The sequence below is a fragment of the Ambystoma mexicanum genome, chromosome 3p (genome assembly GCF_040938575.1).
Source record: "Ambystoma mexicanum isolate Mex_15411 chromosome 3p, UKY_AmexF1_1, whole genome shotgun sequence".
NCBI lineage: Eukaryota > Metazoa > Chordata > Amphibia > Caudata > Ambystomatidae > Ambystoma > Ambystoma mexicanum.
Genome location: NC_090925.1, coordinates 45,122,329 through 45,136,822, shown reverse-complemented (window position 1 = coordinate 45,136,822; position 14,494 = coordinate 45,122,329).

Genomic DNA, 14,494 nt, shown 5'->3' with positions numbered 1-14,494 from the left:
GTGACTTCTGTGCATGTCCCCCCTTCCAAATATCCATGCTCCTGACTATTTCTTATGAGTTAATGCTTGCAGGTATCAGTGGGCCCTTTTAAGGTCATGGATCTGGCATGCCTGTTTCAGCTTAATCGGAGCAGCTATATGGAGTAGTTGGTCATGCAAGGCGTGCAAGAGAAATGTAAATCAGGATATTGAGTGTGCTCTGAAGACTAAGAAGAAAGTGCCGAGTAAGTGTAGATGAGAGTTGTGGGGTGCTGGCCATGGTGGAATGGGAAGCGAGGGACTGGGGTGCAGTAGAGTGTGGGACTGCAAAGTGAAAAAGGGTAGAAATGATCCAGAGGACAGAAAAAGTGAGGAGCAAGGGAGGGGAGAGATGGGAATGTGGGGCCTGGTGCTCTCCCACTGCCCCAGTGTCATCTGCGCTGTGGTCTGGTTCCTCTCCAGGAAGAGACAGTCACAGCAGGCTGTTCCTGCATCAACTCCCTTTTCACTCAATCCTACCTGCAGCCTAGCTCTGAAGTCAGGACTAACCTTAAATGAGGTATATATCCACATCTGACCTGTCCTTTAGTGGGAGCTGGTGCCAGGGTGTGTGGCATCTTGCCTTGCAACACAGTGTCCTGTTATTTGGGCTATCTCAGCAACTTTCATGGGTTTTTGGTGGATGGATGCCAAGCGGCCTGCAGGCTCATTTTACGCCATTACCTATTCCTTTAACAAAACAGAATGATCTATAAAGGGCACGTAAAGTGCCAGTTCTGGTTTAGATAAAACCACTGATTTAGGGATGTTTACTTCAAAGCCCTGTGTAGTTAATAAGTTAATTGGAGCTGGGAACATACTACTGGTGTAATACACATGTCGTATCTGGGGATGCCTTCATCCACTCCTTTTCTCCTTAATTGTTCATTGCACTTGCACTATCTGCACTTGCACTATCTGAAATGCCCTCAGGCTGATGATGATAGTTATTCTTCACATTCTTAATTGTTTCAAGGACCTTTAGGAATGTAACTGTATTTCTCGCATGCTCCCTCCCTTGAAGCGCTTTGAAACACATGGTGCATAGGCGCTATACAAATAAACAATCAATCAATCAATCAATCAAAAATCAATAAATCACTCTATTAGCACTATGCATTTCCTTCACTGAAGTCCCGCTACAAAAACAGCAATGGCAAGTATTTGCTTTTCTATACGTATTGGGCATGTGCCAGACACTGCTATTAAATGTTCAGGTACATGCATCATTTTGCAGCTGCTTCCATCAGTGGGTACCTAATACCACTATGGTGGTGCTTGGTAAGGGCCTTTTCCATGCCTACATTAAATCTCAAACGGTTACGTTGCCAACGCTGGTTTTAAAATAGGGGTGCAACTGCATTTTTGGTACCCACCACCAGCTGAATAATGAGTTGTAGACAAGTTTTAATAGAGGCCATCATAAGCCATCTGGGTGACACATGGAAGATGAATTAGTAGTTATATATTTGTCAGGGAATTGAGCAGACACCAAATACCATGTTTGCTTCTGTTCTTCCAGTTCTCTGTTTCTTTAGCATTCCAGAAAACACAAAGGCAATGGGATATAACTCCCCGATGAAGGGTGCTCCTTACCTGCTGAGCAACGTAAAAGCAAGTAAAAGCAAGCGGCACCCCCTCCTGCAGAATCTTGCAACACTGACAATTCCTAGCACTCTGGAAACCTGTTCTATCGGGGTGACAGATGTGTGGATGAGACACCCCAGGCACCAGTACACATCAACCAGCTCCAGAAAACAGAAAAGAGACTATAACAGCATACATGCTACCCGGCGCAGCAGCGTCAGGACCAGGGACATAGACACAATTAACTTGACACAATCTACGAGACAGCCCGGGATCAGGAATGCTGACCTGGGATGGCGCCCTTATATAATGCAGCAGAAGCTTCACATCAGCGCTGGGCTCCTGGGACAGGATCCTCTGGGGCTGGGAAATGGCACGTGTGCCACAGCTGCTGAACTGTGCAATTGAGAGCTACGTGTTTACTAGCATTGACCTTCTTGTCATTTTCAGCTGGTGATTTTGGAGTAGGAGAGCTGTGACCTGGCGATGCCCTTTGCTGTGGCCTGAACTGGTTTGCTTAGGTGTTGCCTGTGCAAAGTACATAGACTCATTACATGAAACAACACAAGAGGAGCGGCATAACAATAACAAAGTAAAGTGTTTTAGGTTTATTAATGCAGTCATTATTTAGAATACCGCAAGATGCTTTTTAGCAGTAGTCATGGCATACAGGTAAGTATATAAAGCCGATCAGGTACAAAACATAGACTAACTTACATGCCTCATTCTAATGCTTAGCAGGCTTCATTTTAATGCTTAGCTGGCCTCATGCTAATGGTTAGCAGGCCTCATTTTAATGCTCAGCAAGCCTCATGCTAATGGTTATTAGGCCTCATTTTAATGCTTGGCAGGCAACATTTTAATGCTTAGCAGGCCTCTTGTTAATGCCTAGCAGGCCTCATTTCAATGCTTAGCAGGTCTCTTGTTAATGCTTAGCAGGCCTCATTTTAATGCTTAGCAGGCCTCATTTTAATGCTAAGCAGGCCGCATGTTAATGCTTAGTAGGCCTCATTTCAATGCTTAGCAGTCCTCGTGTTAATGCTTAGCAGGCCTCATTTTAATGCTTAGCAGGCCTCCTTTTAATGCTAAGCAGGCCTGATGTTAATGCTTAATAGGCCTCATTTTAATGCAAACATTTTAAGAAAGAGTGGTGTGGGAAGGTGTTGTCACCCAATTGTAGTAAGCTTCATATATGTGTCTATATGTGTTTGCCATTTGCACCAATCAGCATCATAGGATATTTTACGTTGCAAAAACCTTCCCATGATATGTTGTTAGATGTCTATACATTTCGGGGTTTGATGGCAAATCTTTTGACAGCGCCTTTCATGCATTCTTGTTTGTGATCTGTTTGAATAAAGGTTGTCCCAGCTTCGACTTCCGACTTGGGATACATTACTTTTTGATTACTTTTGCAGCTTTTTTGATTGTGAGATGGTACGACCCCACACTCACATGGATCCGAGTAGCAGGACAGCTTGAGACATGTCTGAAATATTATGCTACCATGTTTAGAACAAGCAGACAACTGTTCGGAGCCGCAAAACCACATCACCCAATGACAAAGCAACAGATTAAAATAGCCACACAGCGAGATGGAGCTGAATAAAATACCTATCTAAGGTACTGCGGCATCCGCAAGGCTGAAAAAATAGAGGGCCTGATTCATATAATTTGTCGCATAAAAGGTGCAAGCACCGCGTGCCAAGTAATCTTTGTGCGGCATGCATATTCACAGAATACCAGAGGCATAAGTTGCCATGGTGCAGAAACAGCAAGCTGCGGGAGTAATGCACCCAACATGCCCCCATGCACAGTATAAAGCAAGGGAAATGCCTAACACAGTGCAAGCCCCCGTGCCATCCCTGGCCCAGCATACAGCACCCACAGTGAAATCACACTGAAACACCCCACGATCCCCGTACGCACCCCAGCATTATCACGTGAAAACACCCCAGCGTAATCGTGCAAAAACAGCTCCCAACCCCTGTGTGCACCCCAGCGGAACTGATATTGATATTGATATTTTATTTCTATCGCGCTCATACACAAGTGTTTCAGACGGCGACAAGGCAGGGGAGGGGAACAGGGGAGAACAAAACAGCGATCATACAAGGCCCAGTGACATTGAGAACGCGCAAGTGCATGGGAGAGGGGGAGAAGTGGAAAGTGCGAAGCAGAGGAGAAACAGGTAAATACAAATAAATTTAAAAAAAGCAACTAACAGTGGTAGTGCAGCCAGCAATTTGCAAGTGCTAGGTTTAAGGTAGCAGACAGGGTTGGTCTGATAAGTGCAGGAAGACAAATGGGTTGGGGCTATATGGGTACGGATACAGACCCCAGTGCAAGGGATGGCCCTGAGGCAGTGCGGGAGGGTGGCAGGGTGAGCAGGTACCTGGGCCCAGAGGACAGAGGGTGGCCTGGTGCACGCTGCCAAGAGAGAACAGATCAGCAGGGGAGAGGGGGAGCAAAGGCAGAAGAAAAGATGAAGGTTTTGAGATGCTTCCGGAAGCAGAGATGGTTCTCCTCAAGTTTTAGAGTGGCAGGGAGGCTGTTCCAGAGGGAGGCCCCAGCCGAAGACAGAGATCTACCCCCAGCTCATTTCTTTGAAAAACGGCTGACCCTGAGGGAGTTGGAGTTAGAGGAGCGGAGAGCTCGAGTGGGGAGGTATCTGCGGAGGGATAGCTGAAGGTATTTTCGACCCAGACACCAGAAAGCCTTGTGGACAATGCAGAGGGTTTTGAATTTAATCCTTGAATCCATGGAGAGATTTCAGAGCTGTAGAGATACGATCCCAGGGCTTGAGGCCAAGGACAAGTCTCACAGTCCACATGGGACAACCCAGCCCCCATCACCTGTGACACCACCCTGCAGGCAGCCCCCTCCACATGGGAGAACCCAGCCCCAATTACCCGTGACCCCACCCTGCAGACAGCCCCCTCCAGATGGGACACCCCAGCCTCCATCACCTGTGACACCACCCTTCAGGCAGCCCCCTCTACATGGGAGAACCCAGCCCCCATCACCTGTGACACAACCCTGCAGGCAGCCTCCTCCACATGGGAGAACCAAGTCGCCATCGCCTGTGACACCACCCTGCAGGTAGCCCCTACACATGGCAGAACCCAGCCCCTTTCACTCATGACCCCACCCTGCAGGCAGCCCCCTACACATGGGACAACTCAGCCCCCATCACCTGTGACACCACCCTGCAGGCAGCCCCCACCACATAGGAGAACCCAGCCCCTATCACCCGTGATCCCACCCTGCAGGCGGCCCCTCCAGTTGGGACACCCCCACCCCAGCCCCATCACCTGTGACCCCACCCTATAGTCAGCCTCCTGCAGACAGGACAACCCAGCCCCATCACCTGTGACACCACCATGCAGGCAACCCCCTCCACATGGGACATCACCTGCATGGTGAAGCCTGACATAGTGACACATCATCACTCCATCGAGTTTGTGTCGTGCACCTTGACTGCTGTGTAGTGACACCAGTCAGATTATCCACAGGAACATGTATCCTGCAAGCAAAAATGAATGCATACACCCGGGCCACATCCATTAGTGAGTCAGCTGGGCAAACAGATTAGCTGGCCACAGCCATCTACCCACATACACATGAAACAAGTGAATGTAAAAGTGAGTGCCTCCTGGCAATGTGACAAAGGCATGGCATCAATATCCATGGAAAAATTGTTCACCAATGACAAAATCCCAAACACCCTCAATGTGTGCCACATGAACAAATACTGGCCGTGTTCGCCACACACTGAGCTTCATTGAGCTGCTATTCCTAGAAGCTAATCTCTAATAGACTCTTCACTGGTATGCCCATTTGTGAAGGACATGGCAATCAGACAGTGCAGCATGCACCGAGCCAGCTGCTATGGCCAGCCAATGTGTAAATACCATGAAATGGCAAAAGTATATCGCAGTGCAAGAGGTTGACCAACACCAGAGATGATGATAACTCTAAAATCACATGCTGGTGAATTGGAAAAGCACTGCCTGTGTGTTACAGAGCATCAAGCAGATAATGTGCAAATGTCCTGAACATGCAACACTCCCACAGTCACCTCACCCTGCTCACTCAAAAACACAGTGAGGGCAAATACACAGAAATGTTGCACATGTGAAAGGAAACGCACACACAAAATGCCACTTCACACACCACCCCCAGTCCGCCCTTGTGTATACTCACCCCGCAAACAAACCAAGAACATAACACATGAAAGTAAGCAAACACAGACCTGACTATCAATGGGCAGGATCTGGCCTACTAAATGGACTCCCAAACAGGCACACTGCAAAAATAACTGAACGACAATTAGTGTGAGACTAAAACCAATTATATTAAACAGTTGCATTTCCAGCATACATACTGTAAAAAAAAAATATTAAATCATAATTGTGGGATGTTTTTACCCATGCATCCGAGCCCTACAAAAAAAAAAAAAAAAACTGTGCATTACTGACATTGAAAACATCATGATGGCCAGAGCTTCCCAGAAAATGCCCAGGGAAATGCATGAAGAATAGGCTGCCACCCATTTTTGCCGATGTTATGGGCACAGAAGGGCACTGCCTAAAACCACCATTGGGCTACCCACACAGTAGCCTGAAACCATTGGGAATGGCAATGCTGATTGCCAAAAGCAACCTAGAACTGTGGGGAATTCATTTTCTTAAATCCCAAAAATGGTTGCATTACCAGTACTCACCACTATCAGAAAGCCGGCGTTTTAAAACCACCAGACGTTTGTGTAAAACTGAATAAATGAAACAAAACCAGACCAAAGAAAGACTTACTGAGAGGTGGATACAATGTAAAGTTATATTCTGAAGTGACTTGAAGGTTTATAACAAGACTGGCTGAGCTCTGCAGGTCTGCAGCGGCTTAAACTGAAACTGGATTAAAATTACCAAAAATTGAAATGTGTAAATAAACTGAGGGACAGACTTGTGACTGCCACATAGTTTGTCACTGTTAAAATGTCATAGTTTTGAACTTAGAATCAGCATTCTAGCTGCATATGTAAAAATTGTTAGTTTTATTTGAATGCAGAAAACTGGGTAACTAAAAGTGACATTAGCTGGGGCCTGGCTTAAGGAACTGGATTCTGCCTGACAACTTCCCCCCAATTGGAGTGAAACTGGATCCACAGCAGTTCTCAGGCCTGGCTGCATTCTGAGGGGAGGTTACCCCTCTCTGATTGAATTACCAAGGGACTGCTAGAGACTAAACAAAGGACCCAGGCAGAGGGTTTATTGGGGGGAGGCCATAAATGGCTTCCTCTTGAACAATGGGCCTTCCAGGGCCCAGGCAGATGGTTTATTGGGGGAATCGTAAAATAGCTTCCTCTTGGCAGAAGCTGGGAGGGGCAGGGTCTCTGAGCTTGGCAGAAACTGGATAAACTGGTTTCTATACCATGTGACCTGAAAAGACACACCCCTGTTGGCCAGAATATGATTCTAAGAAAGATGTATAACTCACAGTGCGGACTTGTCAAAATTATTTAAATGATACCATAATTCTTGTGCTTTTCGGTGCACGTTTTAAGACGCGTTGGGAATTTGTGTGATGTTCTGGGGCAAAACCCCGCTATTTATTGACACCACAGACTCTGTGTTTAAGCTAGAGACATGGGAATTTACTGGAGTATGTATGGACAGGCCGTGTATATGTGTATAATTTTTAATGAAAAACCAGTGTTGCATAACCAGTTAAAAAACGCAAAATGTTGCCAGTTCTGAATGCGAGCTCTTAGAAACATCAGAGTTTGAACAGAGTATACCTCATGTGATCCGTGATGGGTGCATGTAATTTCAAACCACTGTGTATCTATGAAATATGTCTTTAGGTCAAATATAGATTTGTGGGCCAGGGGAGGATCCTCTGACCCATAAAACCTACAGCATCACTCTGACTCACAGTTCCTTCCCCAATCATGGGAGAGGGGAGAATTGGGCCAATGACAAGTAGAAAGGGGCAGGCTTAGCTAGGCCCAGGCACACACCCACTTTCAAAACACATAAAAAGAGACTGCTGGGACAGGTAGAGACATTCAAATCCAGTTGCTGCAACGCGCTCTGCCGGACCATACAACATCCAGAAGATACCAGATTCAACACTTAGACTTTAAAACTCAAAAGAACTTGATTCAGAACTCAAAGCAAGGGCCTAAACCCACAAACTGAGAAATCTTCTCAGTAGGCCTCAGCATCCAGCAAACCTAACAGCGGTAGCAGCATCCAGGAGCCGTGCAGATCAGCGCTGGGTCCAGAGAAAGCTGTACAGAAAGATCCAGAAGCAGTGCTGTACCCAGAGAAAGCAGAGCAGTATCCAGAACCAGAGATCCAGAGTGACCCAGACCGCTGTTAGCAGAACCAGAGAGCTGACCCAGATCACTGTGAAGTGCCGAGACCAGAACCGGAGTCCAGTCCAAAACCTGACCAGATCCTGACGATTCACACATTCGCGAATTTTGCCGCGATTTGCGATTTGGCCTGATTTCTTTACTTGTAAAAATATACCTGCTTTTGCCTGAACTGCTAAATTTCGTTTGCCTCTTAAGAACCATCCCTGAATCATTGCTAGAGTGAGCCTCAACTCATATTAACTAGATACCACTCACCCTGAACCTCCTGAAGGGAATTAAAAGCATTTTCAGCATATTTCTCACTGCATTGTCACCATATTCAAAGCATTTTGCCTGTGGTTCAAAACTCCTATCTGTTGTATAAGCTGCTGGGGGGTGAATTGTCCAAGAAAGTGATTACATTGTCTTTTGCTGAAACCCTATCAAGTTTTTTTTCTGTACTGCATTTTCATTCCACCTTGCATCCATTTGAAACCATAAAAGTATTGTTGCTATCTTATCTATCCTATAACCACTCATCATTTATTATAAAGAAGTGTGCTAGTGCCAGACTATCCATTATTGATTACTGCTCAGATTAAGTGTGATATTCAATTATTAATTTATTATAAAGTGTGATATATATATATATTGTTTAAATTCTCAAATAAACCTTTTAACTTGCAAAACAGAACTACTTCTTGGCTCAGTGGGGTCAGGGGGATTCCAAAAGAGGGGTGTTATATAGGGGTAGTCATCCAGAACTTATGAACTGGACATAAAGATATATCAATAAGGGTTTCCATTCAGTATCCCAGACTAGGCATTGACTTAGCTCTAGTGTTGAATTGAATCCTCTTACATAATATTAAAAGATGTCCACGTAAAAATACAAATTCAAAAATGTCCATGTGTATACACATATTTCGTCAAAAAATCAATAAGATCAATAATAAAACTCGTCAAACTCCTCAAAAACTGTGTACAATAAAAATGGAGGATAGTCCACAGACCACTCCAAAATAAAAATAAAATAAAAGGAAACGTACAGCTACATAACTATGTACAAATAAAATGGAGTAATGTCTGTGATGCTAGCTCCAAATAATAATTAAAAATGAAAGTAAACTTACCTACAAAACTATGTGCACAGGCAGCATGCTAGTCCATCTTGTGACCAAACTCTCTCAATGTCTCGGCCAGGGCACCACCGAGCATTGCATCCACTTCCCCTAGGCGGTCCTCCGCTCTCACCTTGGGGGCTTGCAGGGACTCCAGCATGGCCCTGTACATCCCCTCCCACTCCCTGCCTGCAAGTATCTTCAAGAAAGTCAGCCCGCCTCTCTGCCCGTCGAAGTGCAATCTCCACCCTGGCTATGGTGACGCTCAACTCCACAGCCCGCTGCCTCTCTACCCGGATTTGCTGCCCGTACTGCACGAACACGGAAAACATACTTGTTCTAAGGTCCGCATTTGCGTCCTGCCTGATGCCAGATACCTGCCTCCCTGAGATTGGATGCCCTGAGTACAATAGCCTCCTACTTTGAACCTGCTGCTGCCAAATTGCCCAGTGCCTGCTTCGTAAGGACACCCTTTGGGCTGATGACATCACCCGGGGGTGACGGGCCTGTGCCCTGCTCCTGGGTGCCTGCTCTCCCTCCATTGCCATTGCTCCTGTCATTCCCTGGATCGGTTTGGTGACCATCTTGGCTGATCCACTGGTGACTCCCAACTTATGCAGCAATGTTATATCCACAAGACGTATATTACAAAAGAGGTGACCACTCTATGGTGGCAGTGGTCTGCGCTGGGGGTGGCGTACCAATAAGGGGCTAGTAAGACTTATATTCACAAAAAAGAGTACTGGTACGTCAAGGATTGGCCCATGACCGGTATAAATGAATTAGTACCATATCGGTCCAATATCTGTATAACCTTGTTGGTTATATAAAGAACACTACACCCAATTGTATATAACAGAGTCATAACCATTCATAACAATTGAAAACACATTTAATGTGGAAAATTCATACATATAATTGAATCAAACATGTAATTCACATTTTTAACAGTGGATAAAATCTTTCAAACCATATATTAACGAGTTGAACCTATGAGAAATGAAGAGAACAAAATCAAAAATTAAACCAAAACGAGAAAGGAAGAACCCGGACCAAATCCGGATATAAACAAGAGTTCCTTGTCATTTAGGCATACAATTTTTCCTATACAAATAAGAACAGAGAAATACTCAGTGAAGTTACTCTGAAAGTCAATGCAATATTTCTAACTGCATTATTACCGTAGACTGTAAACATCAAATGTACCAAAAGGAAAATAATTTTTTGTTTCCAATGAATAATCTTATTAATTGAAAATAAAATCCCAGGCTCAAAGTATTGAAAAGCTGGGATTGGGTCTGCAAACGCATCCGAGGGAGAATAAGAACCCAAAACGGCTTCACCACGAAGGAGTGTCCTTGCAAATGGAGGACTGAAGACCGGGTTCTAAATCCAAACTGGATGAAGTGTATAGTGGAGGACCTCCAGTATCCTTTAATGAAAAATGCATTTCGGCGGTGAGAACTGAGTGGAGAAAATAGAATCTTCACAGTTGGATTGAGTGTTCCGCCTTCATCAGGGCAATAAGTAGCAGGACCCTGTTGTTTTGAAAAAAAAGGAGGAAAGAAAAAAGAAAAAAGTAGATGACGGTGTGGAGAGAGTAAAAGAATTAAGTGCTAGCAATTAAAATCAAGTGTAGTAAGCTATGAACAATTATATACAAAAAGGAGTTTCAGGTGTAGGTGAGATGCTTTCGTCTCAGTGCAGATCAGAGACCCTGGTCATGTCTGCAAAAAACTACTCAGTGCCATGTAAACTTAACCTATAAACAAGGGATACTCTGACAAAATGCAGATGAGTCCCTGTGGGGTAATAGGAAATAATGGCACATTGTACCCTTCAACTATAAAGTACCTAGGCCCCAGATGGCCATATACAGTTCCGGTCCAACCCCCCCGGTGCCGGAAAACAGAGAGAGAGACGGAGAAGGGGTGACGGAAACTGGGGGTGTCAGGCAGTGGGCTGCTTACCTAAGTAATAGTGCAAAGTGGAACCGCTGAAGAATGGGCAGTTCCCATGTTGACAATAGGATGAATTGGTTGATGAATGATGCAACCAAAGTGGTTGCGTGTAGGAGCAAAAATCCGTATTCAGGACTGGTGTATATGTCAGAATCCTAAGGAAATGACATATGAAAGAAAACAAGTCATGAAATAGAGGTTGCAAGCCAAAACCGGTTGCTGGAAACTAATGAATATTAAATAAGTAAATAAATACCTGGCAGGGTGGAGAGTGAAGCTCCAGTGAGCACGAAGAGCCGGCGAGGCTGGAAAGACAGCCGTGTCCTGTGAGCGGGCTGCGTTCGTGAGCTGCACTGACAGATTGGGCAAAAAAATACGAAAGGAAGACGTCCGTCGCTGTGGCAACGAAGGTACGTTGTGGGGGCTGGAAGCTGGGATTGGTGTCGATAGGTTGAGAGACAACCAATCAGAGGAGCCCAGGAAGGCGATGCCAAATGGGGAGGTGTGTCCCAGATTGCCAATCTGAGCCCGACAAGTCCGACTACTGGGAAGTTCCTCGGGGAGCCCTAACAAAAGAAGGCGGGGAGATGGGAACCCGGTACAGGAAGTGATTAAGGCATTATCGTTAGTACGCCAAACATGAGAGATGTGCCTGGAACGGTGTAAGTAAGTGAAGTACACGCCGAGAGAATGCTGAGCTATACACATGTGTTGGGTGCCCAAATTAAGTGGGACCCCCAGACTCGTTGTTGGTGCACAGATGTGATGGGGTGTACCTAGAGCGATGTCTAAGGTGAGAGGGACCCCATGTGGAAGAGGGGCTGCACAAACAGGCTGAGCGCCTAACAAAGACGGGGAGCCCTGATGGGATCTGTCAGGTGACGGCTGGCTGGTGACAGTACCCGCAAAGCTCTGCATTTGACAAGAGCCTGTTGACGGCCAGGGTGGGCAAATTAAAATGGTGATTGTTCGGTAAGGCCGTTTTGCAGGGAATCCAGTCTGTAGATCCATCTTTTCTCTAGTTCAAGGAGTCTATTGTGAATATTCGGGCCTGTTTGTATCCTGTCAAGGACCCACCAGAGGATATCATCAGGGGTGTGTTGGTGGGATAAGAAGTGTGAAACCAAAGGGGAAGTGATGTTCTTGCATCGGATCCTGGACCGATGTTCTGATATCCGAGTCCCGACACTCTGCATCGTTTGTCCAACATAACGGAGGCCACATGGGCACTCAATACAATATACAGCTTGGCTGCTTTTGCAGTTGGATTTGTTGTTCAAAACCCATTGTCTGTCACTGATCTTGAATGTTTGAATTTTCCTGGTAAATTTACACACCGGGCATGTCCCACAGGGATAGTGGCCGGTGACTCTGCGAAGATTCCAAATGCCTGTACGCGGTGGTACTCGTGTAAAAGAGGAATGAACCAGGTGTTCCCTGATATTCCTCGCTCTTTTGAAAGCGAACCGAGGAATGGGTTCGTCCGAGAGCTGTAATCGTACAATGGGCCAATACTTACAGATCACTTTTTTTAAATCAAAGGTGTTGGGGCCATGTGTGATCACACATGTAAGTCTTTCCTCTGTGGGTTCATTGGAATCTATTCTGGGTGTTAAGAGTGAGTCTCGATTAGTGAAGCAAGCTCTCTTAGTAGCAGTACTCACCAATCTTCTGGGGTATCCACGTGTGCGCAGTCGCGCACTGAGTGCTCTAGCGTTTTCGTAGAAATCATTGAGGGAAGTGCAGTTCCTCCTAATCCTAAGTAATTGGCCATACGAAAGGTTCTGTTTAATGTGTTGCAGATTTTCACTCTGGTAATGTAAAAGTGTATTTCAATCAGTAGTTTTCCCGAAAAGGTTGCAAATGAGTTTATTATTAAGACATGAGATTTCAAGGTCCAAAAAATGTATCCGTGTGGCGCTAAATTCCATAGTGAATTGAATATTATTGTTCCGTGTATTGAGCCAGTCAAAGAATAGTTGGAGCGATGTCTCATCCCCAGACCAAATGAACGGGCTGGCGTGGGTAGGACTGGTGCACGGGGGGCACTGGTGATATCTGGGCGGAAGGCGCCTGGGAGTAAGACTGGCGCACAGAGTAGCAAGATGAGGAGGGGGTTGCATTAATGGCCATCACACGCAGCACATTCGACACCAGGAATGCTACTAGCCAGTTCAGGAGATACCAGACGCCATTGTGATTATGTGCCACCTCACGAGTGCAAGCACGCACACCATCATGAATGATGCCTGCTCGCTGCCTGATACCGACTAGTAAGGGTACCACTTTGTCCCGAATGGCAACATCCACAGGCAATAGGGTGTCGGTCTGGGTTGAAACAACTGACACCTGGGGATGGGTCTGGCCTGGGGCATGTCGGCAGGTGCACACCGCTGCAGGCGATGGCACAGGGACAGGTTTTTTCACAAGTACCTCCACAGTTACCTGCACAGCCTCATGCCACTGGGTCAGGACTGCAGCAGTCACACCCACCTCACCATCCCCACCGGGCCCCATGGCTCCTTCCTCCTCCGCCACCAACTTGGATGTCTCCCAAGCATCTTCCGCAATGGATGGCACCTGTGTGTGCTCACCTGTCCCCCTGCTACCGAGGAGTCCACATTCACCTTTTCCTTCTTGGACCTCCACTCAACAGCTGTGGCTGATGGCTCAGGCGAGGCACGAGCCTCCCCACTCCCCTATGATGTTGTTTCCAGGGGGCGTAACTGGGCCCTGCTTCTGTGCCCGATGGAGGCATCCCTGCTGCCTTGCTCCACAGCACGTTCTCTGCCCTCTTCTTCCAAAGCAGCTGTCGATAATGAGACATAGAACACAAATATCAGGGTACTGTACCAATGTGTGTTTTGCACAAAACATATGCACATGAAGTACACTGCTAAAAGTCACAACCATCATCACCCTCCACAACACACAGGTACATGCAATGCACATACATACACATACATGTCTGTCTCTCACAACAGACAATCACATCGGTGAACATGGCACTGACACCACCTAGAAATAGTGCATGCTACACAAAGATGTGTCATGGGCCATACACATGTCATGCACACACATTACCTGACAGACCTCAAGCAGTGCAGTGAGAAATCACATCAGAGTCCCTCAACAGCATTCATGCAACAAGACTAGTAGGGGGGTCATTCCGAGTTTGGAGGTAGCTATGGTGCTATTAGCCAGATATGCATCCCAACCAGAGTTTTAACATTGTGCATATTACTGAAGAAGGTTACAACTCCAGCCCAAAACAAATGCAAGCCGAAAACCACATGCAGACACATTAAAAGCTGTTCATGCATCCATAGATTGACAGCAACACATGCAAATAGATTAAAAACACACACAAGTGAATATAAAACTGCATACATAGCTGTATTCAGATTCTTAGATGCCATCACACACCCACACACCCACACACC